Source organism: Triticum urartu, chromosome 3, assembly GCF_003073215.2.
Source record: "Triticum urartu cultivar G1812 chromosome 3, Tu2.1, whole genome shotgun sequence".
NCBI lineage: Eukaryota > Viridiplantae > Streptophyta > Magnoliopsida > Poales > Poaceae > Triticum > Triticum urartu.
In genome coordinates this window covers 463253837-463258719 of record NC_053024.1, presented here as the reverse complement: position 1 = coordinate 463258719, position 4883 = coordinate 463253837, and the positions used below count along the sequence as shown (strand labels likewise).

The 4883-nt window shown below is 49.7% G+C and overlaps 1 long non-coding RNA gene across 1 annotated transcript; it reads right to left on the bottom strand.

The window, feature by feature from the left end:
- Window positions 1-3851: 3851 nt before the first annotated feature.
- LOC125548486 lies at window positions 3852-4367 on the bottom strand. The gene is made up of 2 exons (XR_007301102.1): window positions 4310-4367; window positions 3852-4166 (listed from the first exon to the last, which is right to left on the bottom strand). It is a non-coding gene; the product is annotated as an uncharacterized LOC125548486 (long non-coding RNA).
- Window positions 4368-4883: the final 516 nt, after the last annotated feature.

The window sequence follows — 4883 nt, the reverse complement described above, 5'->3', positions numbered from 1 at the left end:
CAGAGGCGAAGGAGTAGGGCCGCAGGCGGCCACAGGCGGGCAGCGGCTAGCATGGGTCGCGGTGACGCGCTAGAGGGGGCGGGGCTGGTGGATGCGGCTCGCGGTCTGGGCGGCCCGGTGTGCGCGCGGGTGGCTCGCCGTGGCCGCTGAGAGCAACGGCGGCCGCGGTCGCGTGCGTGGTGACGGCAACAGTTGGGCGGGAGGGGGCGAGCAGCGGCGGCTGCGTGAGCATGCAGGGGAGGTGGTGAAGGAAATATGCCCTAGAGGCAATAATAAAGTTATTATTTATTTCCTTATATCATGATAAATGTTTATTATTCATGCTAGAATTGTATTAACCGGAAACATAATACATGTGTGAATACATAGACAAACAAAATGTCACTAGTATGCCTCTACTTGACTAGCTCGTTAATCAAAGATGGTTATGTTTCCTAACCGTGAACAATGAGTTGTTATTTGATTAACGAGGTCACATCATTAGTTGAATGATCTGATTGACATGACCCATTCCATTAGCTTAGCACCCGATCGTTTAGTATGTTGCTATTGCTTTCTTCATGACTTATACATGTTCCTATAACTATGAGATTATGCAACTCCCGTTTACCGGAGGAACACTTTGGGTACTACCAAACGTCACAACGTAACTGGGTGATTATAAAGGAGTACTACAGGTGTCTCCAAAGGTACATGTTGGGTTGGCGTATTTCGAGATTACGATTTGTCACTCCGATTGTCGGAGAGGTATCTCTGGGCCCTCTCGGTAATGCACATCACATAAGCCTTGCAAGCATTACAACTAATATGTTAGTTGTGAGATGATGTATTACGGAACGAGTAAGGAGACTTGCCGATAACGAGATTGAACTAGGTATTGGATACCGACGATCGAATCTCGGGCAAGTAACATACCGATGACAAAGGGAACAACGTATGTTGTTATGCGGTCTGACCGATAAAGATCTTCGTAGAATATGTAGGAGCCAATATGGGCATCCAGGTCCCGCTATTGGTTATTGACCGGAGACGTGTCTCGGTCATGTCTACATTGTTCTCGAACCCGTAGGGTCCGCACGCTTAAGGTTACGATGACAGTTATATTATGAGTTTATGCATTTTGATGTACCGAAGGTTGTTCGGAGTCCCGGATGTGATCATGGACATGACGAGGAGTCTCGAAATGGTCGAGACGTAAAGATTGATATATTGGAAGCCTATGTTTGGATATCGGAAGTGTTCCGGGTGAAATCGGGATTTTACCGGAACCCCCCGGGAGCCATATGGGCCTTAATGGGCTTTAGTGGAAAGGAGAAAGGGGCAGCCCAAGGTGGCTGCGCACCTCCCCCCTCCCCTAGTCCTATTAGGACTAGGAGAGGTGGCCGGCCCCCGTCTCCCTCTTTCCCCCTCGGGGAATCCTAGTCCAACTAGGATTGGGGGGGGGGGGAGTCCTACTCCCGGAAGGAGTAGGACTCCTCCTGCGCCCTCCTCCTGGCCGGCGCCCCCTCCCCCTTGGCTCCTTTATATACTGAGGCAGAGGCACCCCAGAAACACACAAGTTGATCCACGTGATCTATTCCTTAGCCGTGTGCGGTGCCCCCAGCCACCATATTCCTCGATAATACTATAGCGGAGTTTAGGCGAAGCCCTGCTACTGTAGTGCATCAAGATCGTCACCACACCGTTGTGCTGACGGAACTCTTCCCCGACACTTTGCTGGATCGGAGTCCGGGGATCGTCATCGAGCTGAACGTGTGCTTGAACTCGGAGGTACCGTAGTTTCAGTGCTTGATCGGTTGGATCGTGAAGACGTACGACTACTTCCTCTACGTTGTGTCAACGCTTCCGCAGTCGGTCTGCGTGGGTACGTAGACAACACTCTCCCCTCTCGTTGCTATGCATTACCATGATCTTGCGTGTGCGTAGGAAATTTTTGGAAATTACTACGAAACCCAACAGGTGGTGGTCGGGCGCGGTTCGCGAGCGGACGGGAAGGCCGATGCGTGGCCTACACGCGGCGGGCGCGGGGTAAGGGAGCGGTGAGGGGAGCGCCGGCGCGGGGAGCAGCAGCAGGGAACTGCGATGGTCACGAGGCGCGGGTGACCGGGTAGACCGAGAGCTTGGCCGAAGCTCGAGCGCCGCAGTATGGCGCGGTAAGCGGCTACGACACGACAGAGGGAAACGGAGGGGAATGAGAGCTCATAGTGGGGGCGCACGGGGTCCGGTGACAGATTAGTAGCAACAGCGGTGCGACAACGATGATGGACGACGGCGGCGACCCGATGAAGAAGAGGGAGCGGGCGTCGTCTTGGATGTCCTCGGCACCGTCACGGTGGTGCAAACGAGGCCGCGGAGTACGACGGTCCTTCTGGACACGCTAGCGGGTCTCGGGGTCGTCGAGGAGCACGCGGACGGCGACGACGACGGCGAAGGTGGTGCGTCAAGCGGAGCGGCTTCGGGCGTCCACGGGCGTGGCGTCAACGGCAACAGGGTGCCGCGGCGGAGCGGATTTGGCGAGAGGGGGGAGGGAAGGAGGCGAGGTGGATCTGGGAGCAGGAGAGGAATCGAGGGGACGAGGGGGAGTCCTTATCCTCTGCCCGACGGCGCCGGCGAGATGGTCAGGGGCAACCCCTCCCCTGTAGCGACGCGGTTAGTGGAACAGGGGAGGTGGGTGAAGGGAATGGTGGGCCGGTTGTGGCCAGCCCAGGGGGTTAGGTGCCGGATGGCCCAGTTGGCCTGGGGTTTTCTTTTTAACTTTTTATTTCTTGTTTGTGTTTTTGTTTTATTTTGTTTTATTTATTTTCACCTTAACTTAGTTTAAGTAAAATGTAAAACTAGTTTCTAAACTAGTATTACTATTTATACCTCTTCCACAAAAAGTTTCGTACTCTAATAAATTAGTTTGTTAGAAATTATAAAAGGCATTTACATAATTGTTTAAGCCACAGTTTTATACACAAAGGGCATTTAGACATTTTGGAAAAATGATAGTTCACTACCAATATTATCAAAAGAATATTTGCCACATGATGAACATATTAGATTTCATGTCTACCAAATATGAATTTTTGACTTTAGATTGAATTTGAATTTGAATTGTGATTTGGATCAAATGAAGATTAGCAACAGTAACATGATGACATGGCACCATTAACAAGGGATTACTGTAGCATGACACTAGGGGTGTTACACCAGGGAGCTCTCTGAAGGGCAGCGACGCGGACAAGGCGACGCCACCGCCCTCGCCGGTCGATGCCGGCATCACCACGGGCGAGGCACGGGCACACTACACCGACATGTTGATGGAAGAGCGCCACCACCCTCGCCTGTCCAAGCTGTCCTACGCCGCTGCACGCGAAATCTGCCACGAGCGGTGGTGGCTTCGTGTCGGACGTGCCCTGCCTCCACGGTGACGAAGCCAACATGTCGGTGGGTGCCCTCACTGCAGCGGCGGAGCATTTAATGGGTGGCCAAGAGGCCGTCGTAGGCAGGGGCGAATCCAGAACAAAAATATCCCGGTGTCCACATGCACATCATCTCTACTCCTAATGTTTCAGTCCGTACGTGGTTTCGTTCACTCGTACCCTTCCCATCCCATCGAACGATAGGCCACCCCTCGATCCCATTCCACTTTCACCGTTTTTTTTATTTTTTTATTAACCGAGACTATCCCAAATAAACCCCACAAAGGCCAAACAATATTAATCGATGACATCCTTTCCAAACAATAATAACCTTTCCAAATAATACTTTCCATACACAATAGGAATCAAATATTAACCGATGGCATCCTTTCCAAACAATAATAACCTTTCCAAAAAATACTTTCCATACACAACAGGAATCAAATATTAACCGATGGCATCCTTTCCAAACAATATTATCCTTTTCAAATAATACTTTCCATACACAACAGGAATCAAATCGCATCGCAATCGCAAACAGATATACAACGCCAATCAATCTTTTCGTTCTTTCCATCTTACACCTCCAATGCCCAAAAATAAAGCGACCAATCATACTCTGTCCATCTCATGCCTTCCATATACAACAACAAACCAATTTTCAAAACGTTTCTGAGCGGGACGGGCGAGGCCTGTTTCTCCATGCTTCCAGGTCTCGGTTTGGGATCCTACCAGTTTGCCATTGGAGCGGGTGGGCGAGGCCTGTTTCTTTCAAAGTTTGCCATCAGAGCAGGAGGCACCGGTGCCGCCGCGGCTGCGAGCAACAGGTTAGCACCTACTGTTGTTCGACCAAGTTTAAACCATAGGGCAGTAAGTTGTGCACCCTTCACGATTTCTAACTTTACCTTTGTTGGTGAGTGCCGCAACTGTTCTTATGTAGTAGCCCCAACTGTTCATTATAGCCCCAGCGATGCACACATGGCCTTCTTGTATGAGCGAGGCATCGAGCTGTTAGATTTAAGGAAAAAATGGTATTAGAATCGCTGTAAAAGAGGTAAATCTCTGCGATTAGAATCTATACTCCTGTTCTTGATATGGACAAATGCAAAGCTTCGATTGTCACAATTTTTATAGATGGCAGAGTGTGTAAATCACTTTTTAGTAAATCACCAGTTTTGTTCTACAATGCCATATGGAGATATACAGTAGTTATCAACTGTTTTCTAATAACTCTTTCCTCAAATAGTATGCAAGGGGGTGAAAAGGTTACTGCCCTGTTCCGATGAGCTCACATATTTTAATGTGGCCCATTAAAACTCCTTGAGCTTCTTGCTGGACGTGACTTCATCATTTCTAAAATATCTTCCAAACTTTTATGTTTGTCTCTTCAATGAACTAGGAACCCAGGTAGTGATGCCTCGCTGGGGTATTGGTGAGCATGTGATGAGTTTTCTGCACGTTTTATAACCTGATGAGTGC